Below are 20,507 nucleotides of genomic sequence, written 5' to 3'. Positions count from 1 at the left end.
TTTGGGATCCAGCCAAAGTGACACCGATGAAGAGAGCAGAGAGGGAGGAAGCGGCGACAGATAATGAAAAGAGACAGAAGGGAAACAAAGCGTTTAGGAGAGCACTTAATTGAGAGAGATTGAAATAGCCTAGATGTAGGGGAGAGGAAACAAATGTGAGCTGGGATGAGGAGATAGTGACAGATCGAGGGGAGGCGGGAGGAAGAAGAATGTGTGTCACTGAGTGCACTGCAGGTTATCCTTGTTGCTGCAATCAGTACTGTTATATAAGAGCCGGCAGCACTGGGCAGCACGGCACACTGGATCTGCAGGACAGACTGGGTTTACTGCACACACTGAGTGTGTCTTCAAACACTTTACAGTAGGAACACAAAGTGCCCGTGGCCACATATGCTGGATATAAACTCCAGCAGCCTTCACAGGCATTTTTTTTCTTTCTTTTTTTCTCAGAGTACATCTGCACTGGCTGGTGAAGTTTGAAACCACACTTTTTCTCGCTGCCTTGGCTCTCCGTCCGCAAAAAACTGAGCTTTTGGAAAATTGTCTCCAGAGCGGACAAATCTGAAACACTGGTTTGTGTTTCAAGTGCTTGTGAAACCTTCTCCTCCCACACCTGTATTAGAGCTGGGGGCTGCTTCTGACAAGCTCTGTAACATTTTGAAATAAAGCATGAGCTTTTCATGCAGTCGTTGGCCAGCTTTGTGGAAATCTGACTTTTCTCTGCTTTTTACATGTTTTTACACAACCAGATCTGTTACTTGTGTAACTTAATGTTTCTGAAGACAGACTGTCCAAGCATGTGGGGTTTTATCCCCCAGTTTAACAGTTCGCACATCTTCTCCAGCTCTATGGCAGATTTTTTAACCTTCTTTCGCTCGCGGCTGTTTGGAACAGCTTTCAAATGTTCCTCCTCCATTGATATTTTCAAGAAAAATCATGTTTCTATTGCTTTTGGCTGCTCTTAATGGCCATAATATTTATTATCATTTATATTTTAGGAAATAATCTCACAAACTGCTATTCTCTTTTGCCAGCTTCACTATTTCCTACTACGGTAGTTTATTTCGTTTAACAATTTGATTTTACTAAATTTAGATTTTCGATATATTTATATTTTCTATTACATTTTATATTGTCTAATCTGCACATATTTCTTTTTTTGTGCCTATCGGATAAAATGTACAGCACTTTGGTCAACTCATGTTGATTTTGAATGTGCTAAATAAATAAATTAGATTTTGCATTCATACCTGGACTGACAACACAGTATAGGAACAAGTTTAGTGTTTCTGATGTTTTTGCTAATGTAAAAATGTTTGCGTCAGTATCAGACTTTAAATACTTGAATTTACTGCATCTCCAAGAGGAATACTATACATTAAACTGCCCCTTGTTAGCTTGGTGACTATTCACTAATTGAAAGAAACTACAATTTAATAATGTTACCCAAACATCTCACATCTAGGCTATAACTAACTAGACAGCTGTGCACAGAGAAGCCTCTGGTCTCCACTCAGTTGCTGCACTGCAGTAACTCAGACAGGTGTGTGACTAAAATGTAAATGGAAAACAAGTTAAAATCAAGTGATGTTCTCTGCATGTAATGTTTTCTATGAGGAAGTATTTTAAACATAAATGTCACACTTCTCTTATAGATTGGACATGGAAATTGAGAACTATGCAAGTTTTCTTTCTGTATCAAGAAGCAAAGACGTTGAAGGATGAAGTGGTTGAACTAATCTGCTTTTCCTCACATCACACTTGCTGTAATGTGACTATTGCATATAGATCATGCAGCTCATAGCAGGTAGCCCCTGTTTCAACTTCACTGAGTTGTCTAATAACAGAAACAGCAAAATATGTGAATTTCAACATCTAAATTGTGGGCTGAGCTGCAGCATAGTTGATCAAGGAGAGCAGAAGGGGATGGAGCTATTTTCATGTTTTAATCAGCTGATACTCAGCAGACTAAGATGTGCCAGATGCTGGCTGTGATCTGCGCTCTTTGCTCTTGCAGTTTGAAACGTGTGGATGTAGTCGCACACGCTGTTCACTGACATTCCTGTTCTCCTGCTGAATTCTTTAAGCAGGAGCATCAGGGCCTCTCCTTCCTCCTTCCTCCTCCTTCTCCATCCTTTCCCCTCTGGCACTTCCTCCTTGTTGTGACATCTCTCTTTCATTCCCTCTCTCTCCATCTCTGGATGGACTACAGACAGATGAGGGGAAGGAAGCGGAGATAAAGGCAGAAAACTAGATTAATGGGCTGAATGAAGCACAGAGAGCGAGAGGAGAAGATGGAGGAGAGAACAAGCAGAGAGAGAGAATGAGGGGGAAAGGAAGGTTCTGCTAGAACAGGCTTTCCTTGTGCTACTGTGAATAATTTACTTCATTCCCCCTCTCTCTCTTTTAAAAAGATATAAAGATATATTCAACTGGGGGTGAGGAGGGGGTTTGATTAATTGCCAATTAATGTTTAACGAGGTACAGCTGTGTTCAATTAACACTGGTTTGGGTCTCGTCTCTCCTGACTCCCTCCTCCCTAAAATATCATATCTTCTTCTTCAGCTTAGAGAGAGAGAGGGGCTTATCAATTGATACTGTGATCAATAATGTTTTAATCAGCCACAAAAAACCTAAATAAAATTTAAAAATTACAATCTAACACGAAGCTGATTTTGGTGAGCAATAAATATATCGAATACTATGTGCAGATAGAAATGTGCCACAAAAAGGAGCAACATACGGTTAGAATTTCTCCTCTTCTCTGTGGAGATACGTGCACAAATATCAGTGGATTTTAAAAATAATTTTAATCACCAGAACTCCAAAACCTATCAGTGGGTATAAAGGCGTGTTTTCTTCTTAAAAAATAAAGGAAAAATTAAATAAAATCACATTTTTTTAAAGTAATTTTTTGGCTTTATTTGCTGGGGTAGTAAAGAGGCAGACAGGAAAGTAGGGAGAAGAATTAGGGGGAAGACGTGCAGCAAATGGCCGTGAGCTGGAATCGAACCGAGGCTGCTGCGTCGAGGACTATAACCTGTTGAGCTATATGGGCGCCATAAAATCACCATTTATGAGAGTTAGAAATGCTACAGACCAAAAAAACAGCAAGTTTTCAGCGTACCAACATGTGTGGCATGTTGTTTGAGCAGGAAAATGAACTAAATATCGGCTTAAAATCATGACATTTCATTAAAATCATTTAGAAATTTGTAATATTTCCTGTTAAAAAAAAAAGTATTTCTGTACCCTTTCATTCATTTGCTGCGATCAATAGTCATATGACAACATCTTGGAAACTTTTCAGCATCGATAAAATAATCACAGCATGGCTTAAAAATGGTAAACAGACGAGCAAGTTGTCAGCAAGTTGCTAGAAGATACATTCTGTGTGGTGAATCGTCCTTTTAGTGTTAATGTTCAGAGTAGTGGGAAAAATGCCGAGTTTGTAGCAGTCGTAAAGTCGTATGTATAGCATGTAGAGTTTTTTTCTTTACAGTATTGGTAACACCTGTGTGCACTTGGAAAAATGCATATGATTCTAAGTTTCTGCAACTTTTGAATGCTCTGCTGATTGTTGTACAAAGTCATATTGATGACAAGATTTCAGGATGTCTGTTACCAGTCTGTATGCTATGCTATGCTAAGCTAAGCTAAGCAGCTGCTTGCTGTAGTCTTTTATTTACTTTACATTTGGAGAAATGGAGGTAAAACCAACTAAATAGAGTGTCTTTCTGAGGTGCTGGACCACCATGACTGCTAGAACAGCTTCAGTCCTACTTATTCTCTCAGTCTGGAACTCTACTGGAGTTATGAACACCATTCTTTCAAATATATTCCCTCATTTGTGGTTTTGGTGATGGCGGTGCAGAGCCCTGTCTAACACATCTGTCTAAAACTAATAGGTGTTCAGTTAGGTTTAGATCTGATGACTGTGAAGGTCACAGTATATATATTTCACGTCATTTTTGGTGCCATAATTGGCGCAGAAGTTTATTGCAGAGAAACTAAGAGATGGTTTGGAAATTGTAAAACAGCATAATTTCCAAAATCTAATACTGATCAGCTGTTGAAAGATTCTTTCCAACTTTCTGGTGGACGTCAGGTTTGACATTAAGGAATCTATTTATCTATTTCAAAGTGACTGGAGGAAAACTCATCATTTGCATTTCACTTTTTCGCAGCGTTTTAAAACTTTGCATGAAATTCACTTGACAGCTGGATGTAAACATCGCTGGATGGGAGCGGGAGAGACAGTGGTCTGGCCCGAACAAACCTAAGCTAAACTTATTTGACTTTGAACCCGAAGCCCATGCTGGCAGGACATTTAACCACCATGAGCGGCAGCAGGCTGACAACGTATAGACTCAGTGACCACTAAAGCAGACTGCAGACACACATGTACTGACGGTGTTCATTTCACCAACAACCTTTTGGCTACACTGTGGGAAAAACAAGTGCTTACTTCGACCAAATATGCCGTATCTACTCCAACTACAACAGACTGCAACTGAAAAGGTTTCATGCAAAATACAACTATCCTGTCAGCCTTAGGTGAACCTTTGTGCTGCTGTTTCATGCTGTCTTAAGCAGAAAAACTTCAAATTCAAATGCTATTACCTAAAATTTTTCATCAAGATCCAGTCACTGCACTTTACCTCAAAGGTAACATCCACAACGATATATTATGTGAGTCATAGACCATGTTTTAAAACAAATAAACTCCATCTGAAGGCATTGATTAAACCCCTAAAACTTTATGTCTTTTTTCAGAGACGTTTTTGACATTAAATGAACCCTTCATGCCCTAAAATGGCTCAGAATTCCTTTGGAGTGTGTAAACCTTTGAAGTCCTCCTTTTCTATCTTCAACCCGACCATCACTCGCTGCAGCTCAGCACACCAGCTCACCTAAGACTCTGCTGAAACACTGTAAAGTACTCAACACCACACAATGTGAGTTGTGATATTGGAGCAATTCAATCATACATTTTCAAACCAAACACTGAATCTGAAGAATAATGACATGCACAGTGTCAGAATTGTTTTTTAGGTTTGTTATATACCTTGAAAGTCAAAATCCATGTTTCCAAAACTAGAGTGGGAATGCTGTAGTTTCGAGGCTGAAAAGCTCAGCTATAGCATTGATTGCTTATTTTGCTCATATTACGTCTTGCACCCAGTAGAGTGTTTGAAACAACAGCTTTCACAATGAAAAAACGTGTTAACTGTTGTTTTTTACCTGAGCCACTTCCAACTTCAGTGCAACAATCTTTGTCATCTGCTGTACAGTTGTAGTCTAAGTGTTGAATCTGTGTCTGTGTGCAGTTCAAGGTAGAGAAATTCTTAAAAGTTGAACCGTCACCTTGTCAGTGTTTTAATGTTGCCGAACCAGAACAGTCCCTGGTGTGGCTTTAAAAATGTAACACCACATGCCACAAATTTCATCAGTTCTGAACACACACAGCATCATGTTATGATATGCATTGAAATCATGCTGCTGGTGAACTCACTGACACCGAGACATTTGAATTCTCCACCATGCCTCCATTTGCCCTCCTCCCTCTGCAAGCAAAGACCCACAGGGATCACAAGTTTGATGCCTTCTTTTGTTCTCTCCTTCTCATCCTCCTGTTTCCTTCATTCTGCCTTTTCCCTTTCTTCCCTCCGTTCATCTGATTCATTATCTGCCTCCAGCCTCTCCCTCCCTCCCTCCCTCTCTGACTCTGTGTCTTTGTCCGAGAAAAGACATCAACATCACCAGGCTCACTTCTGATTTCTCACACTGTGTGTTTGTACACTGACTTCACTGTGTTGTAGAACCGGTCTGACCTGACTAGTCCTGACCACACTCACACGGTGACCATGTCATATGTAAATAGCAGTTAGAGAATGAAGAGACAGTGAGCAAAAAGGGATGCAAAGTATTGCATCTGTCTGCTGGAGTGAAAGTGTGTGTGCAGCCATGTGTGACTGACAGTGTGTTTGTACTGTACGTACGTGTCTGTCTGTCCCTTTTTTCCCTGTTTTGGCTTTCATTACAATCTGATACCTCCACCCATCTGTTCACAAAGGAGAGTGGGAGAGAAGAGGGGAGGAGAGGTGGAAGAGTTGGCCATCACTCTTCATACATGCTCCTTCTTTATCTGCTCTTCCTTTGTCCTGCACCTCCCTCCCGTCTCCTCCTCATCCTCCTCCTCCTCCTCCTGCCTGTCTCTCCTGCTTTCATCTTCAGATACAGCTCAGCTTCCTCTGAACACCCAGCAGGTGTGTGGTGTGTCTAATTGTACGGAAGTGTGTGCGCTAGTGTGAAAAATGTGCTTTAAAGTCTTGTGCGAGAGTTTTTTTTTCCCTACCAAGTCAAATTGTGCCTGTGTTTGTAGCTCCTCTGTGTGTGTGTGTGTGTGTGTGTGTGTGTGTGTGTGTGTGTGTGTGTGTGTGTGTGTGTGTGTGTGTGTGTGTGTGTAATCTCTGTGTAGTGTGTGCATATTGGAGATATCTTGTTTCCTCGAGGGAGTCCAGACCCATTTCCACTGTCTGCTGTAGCCAACCAAGCCAGCAGTGCATCGATAATCTATTAGGGCAGAAACACACACACATACTTTCACTCACACACACACATAGATAAGTTTGTTCTTCTTACCTGCCACTGCTGAACACACCGTGGGTGTAGGCGGCCTCTAACTGGGTGGGCCTGTACCTGAAAAGCAAGCACACACAGATATTAGAAATCACACACAGCATTTATCAGTGGCATTGGAGAGTATAAAGTAGAAAGCAGCACTACGATTGAGTAAATACACACTTTCCATTCCATGTGTCTTTTGCAGACTTGCACGTACTCTACAATGACATTACTTTCCTGTTTGTTTCAGTTTCAGAGCATCATTTCTCCTGCTCAAAACTCTTTCTTCTGTTGCTGTACAAATGTGTTTCAGTTTCAGTGCATCTCCTCACACACAGGACACTGGCCTCCTGTCGTCTTGCTACACGAGGAAATTAGGTCAATTAGGCTACCCTGCTTGGTTTAAAGTGTGTAGACACAGAGCATCACACCCATCTGTGACTGCTGAACGTCTCATTCCAAAACCGTGGGTATGAATTTGCTGATAGAACAGCCTCCACTCTTCACGCTTTCTACAAGATTTTGGAACCTGGTTGCTAGAATTTGCTCATTTTCAACGCTTCGGTGAGATTTGGCACCAATAACACATCTTCTTTCAGCATTTCAGTCCATCCTAAAGGTGCTGGAAGGTGGTTAATGTCAGGGTTCAGGGTCAGTCAAATCTTCCACACCCAACTCAGAAATCGGATGTACACCCTAATATCTTTATTAAACTTGGTTTATACATGAGACAATTAAAAACTGGCCCAAACACTGAGATATCTGCAAACATTTGACCATATAGTGCATACTGGAGTACGACAGTCTTTCCTTGAACTTATTTTCCGGCAACACACCTCAAAAACTACTAACAAGCCCTTTTTAGGAGATACGTAACATTACTATGTTATCTATCTGTTACACTGACCCACCACGGTGACGGACAGAGCCACAGTACATGTGGGTTATTTGTAATTCACACAAGACTGGAGAGTGCACCAAGTGATGTACAACACATAATAATGCACCAATAAACCAAAGACTAAATCTAAACTAACAGCAAGTTAATCTCACTGTCCAAAAACTAACAATCTGGTGTATCTCCTATTTCCTAAAGACTGAAAACTCAAATATAAGTATCCCGACAGCTGTGACGGAGCTCAGGACTCAACATGAAGACATCATGAAGTTACTGCTGTAGTTCCACCTGCGTAAATAAATAAAATATAAATGAAACTGATTTGAACTGAACACTCCCGATGCTCATATGGATCCTGCTGCTGTCAGATGCTGCAGGTATTTAATAAACTCAGAGGAACAAACTGGAACTGGAAGCAACAAACTAAATTTCAGTTCATGTTTTATTTTATTTTTTTTTTATAAACATGGATGACTCATTATTGGTGGGTCTTCATCAGAGTAAAGTTTAATTTCTATGGAAATTTTGGTTTGTGATATATGTGAAATTGTAGGAGAGAGCAAAGAAGAGCGTTTTCTGATTGTGACTAACAAACTGTGCCTTTTGTGCTTTATTTTCAGTTTTTGGGCTAATGTTGGTGTTGAAACATGGAAAAATACTTCCACAAATCCCTTCATACAACTTTCCTTCAGTGTGCAGATGTGTAAACATGATAACATGCAGTTCAGACTTGCCGTGTTGATAGTAAAATGGAAATGCTAACCTTGTAAGATTGCCATAACGACTTTGACAGAGAAGTGATCAGTGTTTTTGTTCAGACATGAAGCGGATATGTTCAGATGGCAACAAATTATTAGAGAGGAGTGCAGCTCTGAGAGGGGCTTAACTGACATCAAAGCAATGTGGTTCAGGTATTATGACTGAGTTATCAAAATCAGAGCTCAACATGCAACAGATACAACATTCAAATAAGAAATATTACAAATGTTGGCGCACCGGAAGGAAACAAAGGAAGCTTTATCTCTTTTATGATTAATCTTGTAAAGTATTTAGAGTTGATAAATATGTATGTTAAAGTAAGGGAGGTCAATATTAGTATTTACCCTCTGAGTAGTAACACATGTGGCATATAAACAACAAATTAAGACACAGACAGCGTATTAATCAACCACAAAGACAAGAACACAGTGAGCTGTAGCAGAAAATGCGCAGTGGCATTAAACAAATATCAGGATCTGATGAAATCCTCCTTGTACATATGAAAATAGAGACACACACGTGCAGGGCAAACAAAACCCAATGTACTGACCAGCCACACAGAGCGGCAGCGATTACAGCTGCCAGACATACACCCACAGTCATTATATCCTCAGACATGCAAACTACACACACACACACACACACTCCGAGAAACAGTGATGGACAAACACAAATGCGTGCACAGAATAACACACGGCCAGACAAAACACATAAACAAGATACCAGGATGATGTAAGAAGGTGCAATATCAGACATCACATAATTAAAGCTAAAGCCTGTTTATCGACCAGTTAAGTAGGACAGGAGGAGCTAAGCTCCAAAGATGCAGCCTGTTTACAATAACAGCCTCACACACATAGTGGAACACTCTTCTAAACACTGTTCTGCTGCCAACCTATATTTACTGGAGCTATACAGAGCACCACCGGCTTCTCTGTGCCCTACACAGGAGGTCAGCTAAGGTAGTAAAAAACAATAATTATTTCACTAGAAAACAGAGAGACAAGTTCTATAGAGGGGCACCTTTAGAACTACTATAATAATAATCACAAAATGTGTAGATTTTTGTCCTTATTAGTCAAGCAAACACATGAAATACTTGAAAAATGCCTCAACATGACTTTAATGACTGTTTAGTCCAACCAACAGACCGAAGATATTCATTTTACACAATAATAATAAAAGGAAATAACTGTGGTAGGCAGCAGATACTCTCACATAACTTAAGTTGGTTAGTGAGAATAACTGCTAATTAATTTAATCAATTAAGCCTCGACCTAATACATATTATTAAGCAGTTCATTGAGCATGTTAGACTGACCCAAATTGGGTCAAGTGGTAAAATTATGTCTAATCATATGTAATTGGTAAAAGAGAGTATCTTATAACTTATTTCACATAATTTTAACTAACAATCTGAGAATGAAAACCTCTAGACTTGGCATGTGTTGTCTATCAATCAGACTGATTATCAGCTTTTAAAATATAATATTAGTGAAAGCATGCTGTTGTGTCATTGTTGCTTAATTAAGTTTTATTTAATTGTCTGTTAATGAGTTTAAAATGTGGATATTTACTGTTTGTTTGTCTGAATTAAGACCTCTTATAGAGGTTTACTGCGGCATGGCAACAGCACTATAAATGTCTCAGAGAGCAGCCTGCACATCTGGTTCAGGCTGATGCTGTATTGTTCATTTTTATCACCTCATTTGTGAGCTGAAAATTGGTCATGCTGTCAAAAATTCAAATCTCAAAGGACAAAACCCGAGCAATCATTTCAGGTAAACCCTTAAAAATTCCATCATCTACCATTTTCTCCTTTTGGATAATCCCTGGATTCCTGCCTCTTGGAATTCCTCCACCGATTATCCCTTGGTTTGAACCACTCCAGGGCTGAGGAGAGGAGGAGGAGGTGGAGGATGAGAATGGGGAAGGTAGAAGGAGGGGGAACTTGTTTTAAGAAGTTGGAAGTCTGTGAATCTTGCTGGGCTTGCAGTTCCCCCCTGCGGACATGTTTTGCGCACGTCAAGGAATTCACTCGATCCCTATGTTGTAACCCCCTCCTCACTCCCCCTCCGCCTTCTTTGCTTGTTCTCCCTCCTTCTTTAGGGAACAGAGGTATATAGGTAGACACACAGACAATCAGGCTAACTCACAACAGCTCCCGTGATCTGCTTGACAACAGCCCCAGGGCCCACACATGGGCACACATGCAGGCACACTGTCACAACAGAAGGAAGGTAGAAAAAGAGACCAAAGAGGGGCCCCGGGACGGAGCCTTGAGGCACTCCGACTTGGTGACACAGCAGCAGCTTCCCTCCAGGCCCCTCAGCTGGAAAACCCGACTAACCACCAGTTGGAAGCCGCTGCACTCCTGTTTGGTAGCTGGCTTTGTTTGGCAGAAAACAATGACAAGCCCCCTCTCTAATTTACAGGGGAGTTGGCTCATTCCTCTGAGTGGAATGTACAGTGGGAGCAGCTTACATTTCATGACAGGGTGGAGAGATCCGTGATGAGGGGGGGATGTTGGTTATCTGGCCAGAGTGGGGCTGCGTTGAAGGGCAGGGTGAGCAAGTTTAGCAGCTATTTTTAGATGACATGTCATTTAAACTCGCGGTATGTCCCTTCAATGTGGTCAAGGCATGAAACACTAGTAGGGATACGTGGACTGGACTGTAAATCTGTACAACAAAGCAAAAACCTGCAGAGAGGCACGTCAACAAGCAAACCTGCTGCACTTTGGCAAAGCTGCAGTCTTACCCAGTGCACACAGAGAAATTCACATTCAAACAAAAAGCAATGAAACACAGGATAAGTCAAACAATTAAAAAAAAAAAAAAGCGCAAGACAAATACCGAAATCCGTATCTACAGAGAGAACAGCAAATAGAAATCCCCACTAAACACACCTTAGATTGTGAGCGCAAATCATGGAAGCTATTGAGGCTTTTTGAAATGCACACAAAAGCATATGTAAACAGCCACGCAAACCGCTCCGTCGCCAAACCACCGCCCACTCAGTCCCATTGTCACCTTACTCAACCTGCAATGCACTGCAAGAGCCAGTGAAGATGCTGAGAGTGAGACGGAACGGCGAGCAAGACGTACAAAGAGAAGGAAAGCGATCCAAGATGAGCTTGTCTCAGTGAGCCAGTGCAAAGCCTGAAATGAAAGGGAATGAAAGAGAGTGAGAAGAAAGAGGGGAAGATAGACAGCATATGGCATAGGGAGACCTAGATTCCCTCGCCTTCCCTCATCTCTCCTGTTTCCCCTCATTTCACACACCTGGGACCATTACTCCTCATGGAATCAACACCCAACTAAAGTCTACTTTTTAATTAGTCCTCTCTTCCTCCTCCATCCATATGCTCTCATTTCTCTATTGCCTTTTCCTCTCTCTGTCTGTCCGATCTCCTCTGTTGTGTCCCATTGTGATCACGTCTCAACAAACTTGGATTTATTTTGCTGTCAGAGTTTTGTCTCTACAGTCCTGATTTAGAATTACTGCATTGGACGTAATTAATATCTCAATATTAAGGCAAAAACAACATTGGTCGGTAGACAAATTGAGTTATCAGAACTTCATGGTATCTCTCTGCACTACTTAACTTTGCTCTTTTCACTTCTTTTGCCCTCTTCGCAAGAAGAAATCATTTCTGAAACAACTTGGAACTGACTGTTTTTTTTGATATTTCACTCTTTATTTACTATTGTTATCTTCACATGAGTAAGAAATGATAATTAAGCCACAATGGTGTTATCTTTAGGGAACACGATGTGAATGTAAACTCTTGCATACCAGTATACAACAGAAGTGAGTACTTGCCTGTGCAATATCACCTAAATGTCAAATGACTCAACATTGTACCTACTTACAGTAATTTAATTACTTCCAAAAAGAACAGACATGTATTTGCTCTTCTGTAAAGTTAAATATTATGAGTTCAGATTTACTGTATCAAAATGACAGGCCTCACAGTAGGAACTCAATGCACCAAAATCAGTACACCTTTCATTTGTGAGATTTTAATTTTTGAACTACGAATGTCCACCATTATTGTTATTTTTTCTTCAGATGTTTTTTCCTAGAGGAGTTGTGTTGCTCTTTTTTAAAAAACCCCAGAGGTGCTAGGTCATAGTTTTTACTTCTTTCTTAGAAACTGTTGTGTGATTTTGGCAGTGTGCTTTGGATCGTTATCATCCTGGAATGTTCTTCTGTCAAGCTTCAACAGACAGAGTCGTCTTGTCAGCCAATATTTTGGTTTATCCATAGATATTGTTGGTGCCATCAACAAATGTCATCTCTCCAACACCTTTTGCACTCATGCAGCCTCTATATCATCTCACTCCATGTCTGTGCTTCACTGCTGGGATTATATATTCACTGTAGTAGACTTGGCCAGGTTCACACCAAAGTTTCATCTTGCAGTTCTTTGCTGAAGAACAAGGAAGGCCATTTTTCTTAGCTGCCATCCATCGAGGTTGATTTTATGCAATGTCCCTCACACTATCTGAGCTGTCAGAGAAACTCACATTTATAATAATGACCCCTTTGTCAGGTTTGAAGTTGTCCTCGTCTGTTTTTCAGAGCTCGATTGTGCAAGCAGCTCCCTCACTTGTAGAAGCAGGACTATTGCGGCTTTGATTAGGGGTACTATGGCTTGTTCCTTACCACCACTCACAGGTGTATTTACTTTTCTTGCATTCAGTTTAATGCTCCTTGGATGTTCACTATTGTCTTTTGAAAGCATATTTGTTTATTGTTCATGAGAGAAAATACTTTTTTGTCAACTTAGAAATATTGCAAAACTACTGTGAGGTGATATAATTTTGAATCATTTGAGATTTGGGTGACATTGCACAGGGGTGTACTCACTTCTGCCTTATCCTTTTAGTGATTACAATCAATCCCAACTTGAGCCACGCAGCATTGTTACAGAAAACAGATGTAGTTAGACTGCCAGGGTGCCTGTTACAGAGAAATTACTCGAGGTGTTTTTCAAACATGACGTGGACACGAGAAAATGCCAGCACATCTAACAGAGTGAAGTATATGCTTGAAAGTGGCTGCTGACTTGGCTGTCTGCTTGGCTTTGATGTGTGCAACCCTGACCTCAGAAGGGACAAGTTATTATACGTGTGTGAGTGAGTGTCTGACAGGGACATAGACAGAGCATGAAGGAATTTATAGCTTACTTAAAGCACTGTGACCTTAAACCAGTAAGCCCACATCAAAGTTGCTCACTTTCTATGAACTGCATGTGATAACTTTCTTTTTAAATGAGAAAACACAAATGTACCTTTATGAAAACCATGTGTACGATCCCTGAAGTGTCCAGGAAAAGGTACGCTTAATGCTGAGATGAATAGAGTTTAGCAACCCCAGAAAAATGCATATAAACTCAAACACTTACTAAAATTGTCAAGTAATTTCAGGACACACAAGCCAAAATTCACTGTAATACTTTTCATTTTCATGTAATCCATTCAGGAAAGATGGAGATAAATGTCAAAAATGCTTAAGGTCCAACTAAAATAATAAATGTCTTTGTTGGGATGTTAAGTAATTCCAGCATGAGTAGATGCTATAAATACACTACGGACAAGAGTAACCTACCACCCGTGTGATTTATGCCTCCTAATAAGGCCTCAGCTCACTTGGGTTCATGACAGCCATTATTATGAGTTATAGTGGTCTTAATGAGAGCTGTGGAAGTGTCTACACTCACGGCCAATGTCTGTGTCAGTGAAATAATACAGACAAAGATGAATGCACACAAAAGCAAGAAAACTAAACATGACCAGTCAATGACCAGACTTTCCACACAAGTTAGAGACACACAGATGTCACATGTTGAGTAGTGGAGGCAAAAGCACTTCTACATGCTTCAGTATGAACACAGTCAATCTGAAAAGGAGCAACTCTGCAGAATAAATGTGTAGTTTAAACAAAGTAACACAAAACAAATCAAATAAAGGTGTGTTTGTTTCTCGGAAATCTCTGGGAAAGTCAGTCTGGTTACTTCTGGCTCATCTTGTGACTACAGGAATACACAGTGGGTGCCAATGTTCTGCAAATGAAGGTTCTTGCTTTACTAATTAGAGAACGGAGTGCAACGCACTTCAGTGGGTGGAGACGACCAAATGATGCAAAAGCATTAAATCGAACTGAGCAGGAAAACTTTTACCGTATCCGTTACGGTGGCGCATATGCTGAAATGCGGCTCTAAATTTCTGTGTGAAAGGAAATATGTCACCTTGACTGCCTATATGCATTTCTTCCAATGTGCTTTTATAGACTTCCCCTCCTCCTGCCTGGTTGCTAGGACACCTGCAAAGGGCACGTGCAGAGGCCGGGCTGTCTGTTCTGACGTTTGACCCCACAGAGCTCTAACCTTTAAGACCTCAGCAATGGTCTGACACTTCATCTTACTAACCACTCCCACTGCTCTGTGTTGTGTGGATTTTATGTGTGTGAGAGTCTCAGCACTTCATAGCCACATATGAGAGCCATTTGTCAGCGTGAAGCGAAACCAGTGTCTGATTTTTGCACATACATGAAAGTATATAGCCGAGATACATCAGCGTCTCTGAACACACCCAACCGCTAACATCTGCCCTAAAAGTCCCTGAATTGTTGACATGTAACTGCTGACCACAGTTGATTTATTTATTTTTACAGAATTTTGTGACTCCAAATAGTTAATTTTTGCCAAATTTTAAAATGATATATGTAGAATTGAATGACTTTGATGAAATATCATAATTTTAAGCTTAGATTTCATCAGCGTTCCCAATGGAACAGCACATATGCATATATTCAAGGGCCACAGGAAAGCTGAAAATCCAATGAGTCTGTTTTCAGTCAATTTCTGGCTCTGATTATGGTGTCATTTGGTGATTTCTTAAAAGACAACATGCCTTTCCAACCCACTGGCAGGTTGTTGGATTTAGAAGGTTAACTGTGACTGTGGGTCACAGATCATTTAAGTGAAGAAATGTACATAGCCTGCAGTTCAGCCCAGTCCTTGAACTTTTGTCATCTGACTGTTGGTCACTGCTGAATCAGTCATGGCTTCATGGTTTCACTGAGAAGTGCAGATTTTTTTTTTTTTTTTTTTTTTTTTTTTTTTTTTAGAATCAGGTGCAAATGGGTATTTTTGGCATTTTTTTTAAAATCAAAGGTTTAGAATAATTTTTTTTCCATAAAATATTACAATTTTAAGCTGAAGTTTTCCAACGCAATAGCACAACTCATGGACTGTCGAAAACTTTTCTGTTTTAACAGTTTCTGGCTCTGATGAATGGCATGATTTTGGTGATTTTGTTAAAGAAAACACATCTTTCAAACACTCTGGTGGATTCTGCAGTTCTGAGGGTTGAACAAAACTTGTAAAATATTTTCTCTGGTCATTAATTAAAATCCTAAAAAAATCATCTATGTGTATCAGACTGACATATTCATATATTTTTTCTATGTAAATAATCCCTTTATGCCTTAAAAAGTCTTAGATGTAACTCTGCGCTGTTGTTTCTTTTAAAATATGCAGAACTTTAAGGTACCCGCCTGTCAGTAAGTCCCGCCCTCCGCTGCAGCTCAACCACACCAGCTCACCTAACTTTTGTCAAACACTGTAAAACTACTGTGCACTACACATTGGCAAGTTATAACAGTGGAATAATTCAGCCATACATTCAAGCCAGAAACTATTCTGAAGAATAATGATACTGAAAGCTCCGCTGTGGAAGCTGACAGTATTGATTCTTTAGGTTTGTTACAAATAAAACCTGCAAGAATGCGAATCTGCACATTGTGAACTTCTAAACTATAATCTGCACCAGAAGCCTTGGATTGAATTTTGAAACATGACCATGCAGGCTGTGAAACAAAAAGGCCACCAGGAGAGGCTGAAGACTCGGGCTGTTGGCTAGTTGTCACACCAACGTGCACATACACATCTATAGCTGTACATGGTTACAGAGGCACAGAAAAGGTAGGATACTGGGTCAGAGTGCTGCAGAGAACCAACATTATTCCACTCTGCAAATATGGCCTTGCAAACAGAGTGGGAGATAGCTTTGTGTGTGTTTGTGTGTGTGCGTGTTGAGTGTGTGAATGTGTGTGTGAGTGTGTGTGGTGTCATTCTGTCTTGCCAGCTGCAGACACAGGCTCACTGGGAAGGCGTCACGCCTTTATTTATTCATCAACCTTCTGGGAACTGGCAATGAGAGACAAGGTCAATACATTATTGTATACATGTGTGCACACACACACACATGCACACATGCACACAAACCTCCATCAGTCCACCTATAGACCACATATACAGTAAATACTTCTCCAGGATACTTCTGCCAACACATATACTGTAATGACTTGTTAAATGGTATCACAGCAGACACACACACACACGTACACGTCTCACACACGCACAGTGTTCACAGACTTGTTGGCTGACGGGGCCATGAATCTGAGCCCAGAAAGCACACAGACCCTATTAAACATTGCCGGATCTGCAACACACACCCTATTAAATGCTCCAGATCAGCTGAGTCAGCATGCTAAAAGAGAAAAGACGGAAGATTTAGACAAAACAACGAGCCCCGTCACCAGGAGACAGAGCGCACACACACGCAACTTTACTCACAGTCCTGTACAGTATGCAGATATACAACACGCTCACAAGAACAGAAACGTGCACAGAGAAACACCCAGGAACAAAGGACAGTTGGAAACACAGGAAAACAGGCACCCACACATCTTAGGCAAAAAAAAAAGACACACACACCAGTTTAGGGAACACAAGCATGTGTTACTTTGCATCTGGCTCCTCTTAGAGCAAGACACAAAAGAAGTAGTGTGTGTGTGTGTGTGTGTGTGTGTGTGTGTGTGTTTGTGTGTGTGTGTGTGTGTGTGTGTGTGTGTGTGTGTGTGTGTGTGTGTGTGTGTGTGTGTGTGTGTGTGTGTGTGAGATTTGATAGCTGGCGAATGAGGAGGACTGCTCAACATGAGTCCAGACAGGAGAGAGAGAGAGGAGGGGGGCCGGCCACTGTCAGATACACAAACACAAACCACATGCAGCTGTTCAGCGTCTGCCCAACAGGCACGTGACACACACACACACGCACGCAAATCTGCACACACAAACACCGTAGCAACGAAGGTAAACACATATCTTTGGGCAGTGGACAAGTGTGCAAGAGGTTTTCACCACCACGTGCATCTCAGTGGAAATCCTCAGAGTGTGTGTGTGTGTGTGTGTGTGTGCACACGAGTGTTTGGCACGCAGTGACTTGTGAGTCATCCAGCGGGTTGTGGGTCTGACTGTGGGGTAAAAATAGCCCCGTGTGTCAAACTTGGTTGCAGAGTGATGATGAAACAACTGGCTATACCAGCTGCAAACGCACACACAGCGTTTGGACACATCCAGCTCCATAAAGTCATTGTCTCGTTGCACAAACACTGTTGCTCTCTCTTGCCTCTGCGATGTGTGTGTTTGTCGGGCGTCTGAATGTCTAATCTGACGAGCCTCCACTTTATCTGCAGGACACTCGCATGCTGGTGGGGGATGACGGAAGGTGGAGGATGCAAAGATGAAGGGAGGGTGAAATACTGTTTGATGTTAAAGTTTAGAGCCGACCGAGGGAAAACTTCAAACACTGCATAGAATTAAAAAGATGACCTCCCCCTGAACACACACACTTCTCTCTCCAGTAACGTGCACACACTCTGAGCTACTATCAGCCCACAACAGGTCAATATGCCTTTGAGTGAGGGACAGAGAAGAAAAAAAGACAGGAGACCCATTATTTGCCCTACAGATGTCTGTAAGGCGACTTAATATCTGAATCCCAATCAGCCTCATGTTGTGTTGTGTAGAAAAATTGTCAATGAGAGCTTTAAGACAGACAATGTCAGAATAATGTAATATGGCGATCGACATCAGCTTCAACAGGATCCAATGGAACGTTTTAATACAGAACCATGTAATTTAATTCATTTCCACTATAATTCATTTCTACACAGTGAAGCTGTGCGTCTCTCTGTGGTAACGTGTTCAGAACTGATCAGGAAACATATTGTGATGTGTGTCTTGTGGAGCCGGTGTTCACATTAGTGCATCAAAAGCTATATATTCATATGTTTCTCACTGTTTCTAATTAAAGGGATAGTAGCAAGATAAAAAGATATGTATTTTGATAAACCTTTTCAGTTGTAGACATTATTTCAGTGAGTGAAGTTGACATAATAATGTTGGGAATTGCATCAACCTCACATCGTGTATACTTACATTTCTGCATTAGATGATTTCAAACTAAATTTAATGAGGGGTAACTTCATAAATTAATGTTGATAATTTAATTTTCCTTCACCTTGAGCTTAGGACTTCAACTCCTCTACTATCCTAACATGCCCTGACAATTTCAGATGATTAAGACTAGTAATGAACAGTACTTGATTGTAGAGAAAAAAAAATTCCTAATCATTGTAGTTTGTTGGTTGAACATAATTCATTACAATTTGTCATAAAGATTGAAGAAAACTGTGAGCACAAACATAATTTTTTAGAGTGTAACTGTATATTGTTCCGCTAGAATTTGTTGATCTATTAAATTCTTGCTTCTCTCACCAACTCTAACCTACTACATATCAAGCACACCAGCTCACCTTAGACTCTACTCAGACTCTGTACAACTAATTCTATGCTACACAATGGAAGGTCAGCCATATATGTTATGGTGAAAAAACATGAACCTACATCACAACAATGAGTCCAAAAAGTTAATTAGGACTGGAAATTCATTATTGGAAAGAGATGGGATTAAAATAGAGAATATTCCTATCCTTAAATCCAACTTCACCAGAAACACAAGCAACAAGAGAATCATATAGAATTAAATCTGCCTTGGAAACATGCATCACAATAACAACATACTGCTGTGCTACACTGTACTCAGTAAACCTGTGCACGCAGACATTGTGAAATGCCCCTTTATTACCAATTGGTTTACGACTTTCTTTAAAGAAAAGCCGCCTCTCTCAGGGTTAATTGGGAACTCTGGTGAGGGTTACAAGAGGTGAGGGAGGTTGAGAGGTGAGGTTGAAGAGCAGGGGAGTAAATCCTGAAGGCCACCTCAGTTCACACTGAGGAATGTGGGCTTAGAAACACTTGTTTGTCTGAGACCACGCATGTCTGTTTGAATTACTCACTCACTCAAACTTTAACCTATTTCATCCGCAATTTAAGAGCAATTTATACATTTTCATCTGTTTCACTTTTATACTAAGGCATTATTTTTACAATGAAATTTAAAACTAACAGCTTAGATTTACTAAATAAAAAGCACAGGCCCCACAGTAGGAAAATGATGCAACAAAAGTCAATGCGCCTCTCGTTACTGAGATTCAGTCTTCATCCATCATCATTACAGATGACAGTCTGTATCCTCCTCAGCATGGAGAATACCAGCATTCAATAACTTCCTGGAGAGATATTCTTCACTGACTATTTTTTTCAGCTGGTCTTTGCTGGAGAGGTTGTGTTGCTCTGCTTTTCTTTTTTGAAATACTCCAACAATGTTCTACTGGATCCAAGTCAGGTGGCTTACTTGCCCTTGTCATAGTTTTCACTTTCTTCTTCAGAAACTCTTCTGTGACTTTGGCAGAGTGTTTTGATCGTTATGATGCTGGAATATTCCTTTTTATGGTGCATCTATAAACATCACTGCCCCAGTACCTTTTGTACTCATGCAACCATCGTGCTTTAGTGTCGGGTCTATACATTCACTGTGGTAGTCCTGGCCAGCTTCATGCCAAACATGCTGGATCCCAGCACATTATGTCATTTTCTTCACACTGTGTGAGGTGTCACATAAACTAAGATAACCCTTGAGCCAAGCCTGAAGCACTTGCCCATCTGTTTTTTTACAGCTACGATGTCAAAACAGCACTCTGTCTGTGGTGTCATCATAAGACGATGACTGTTGTGGCCCTGATTAGTGGTACTATGACTCATTCTATAGCTCCTTATTACTGCTGCAACTGCGTTTCTCCTATATTTAGTTGGACATCCAGTCTTCCTACAAGCTTTTCCATCTTTGTTAAGTCTAACAAGCAGATTTTCCATTAGAAGTCATGAAGAAGACATGCAGATAGAACGAAGAAAGTTCTTGTGTCTACAGGTCACTTTATAATCATTTTCATGCGATTACACCAAATGGAA

At 40.7% G+C, this 20,507-nt stretch overlaps 1 protein-coding gene across 1 annotated transcript in view; it reads right to left on the bottom strand.

The window, feature by feature from the left end:
• kdm6ba (lysine (K)-specific demethylase 6B, a) overlaps positions 1-20,507 on the bottom strand; it is a 120,015-nt gene that overhangs the window by 63,211 nt on the left and 36,297 nt on the right. The window contains exon 4 of the mRNA XM_055007785.1: positions 6,646-6,702. The gene's annotated coding sequence lies outside the window, so the exon portion shown is untranslated. The remainder of the gene's footprint in view (positions 1-6,645; positions 6,703-20,507) is intronic.

The sequence above is a fragment of the Amphiprion ocellaris genome, chromosome 23, assembly GCF_022539595.1.
Source record: "Amphiprion ocellaris isolate individual 3 ecotype Okinawa chromosome 23, ASM2253959v1, whole genome shotgun sequence".
Lineage (NCBI taxonomy): Eukaryota > Metazoa > Chordata > Actinopteri > Pomacentridae > Amphiprion > Amphiprion ocellaris.
The sequence above is the reverse complement of the archived record's forward strand: the minus strand, read 5'-3'. Positions and strand labels throughout refer to the sequence as shown.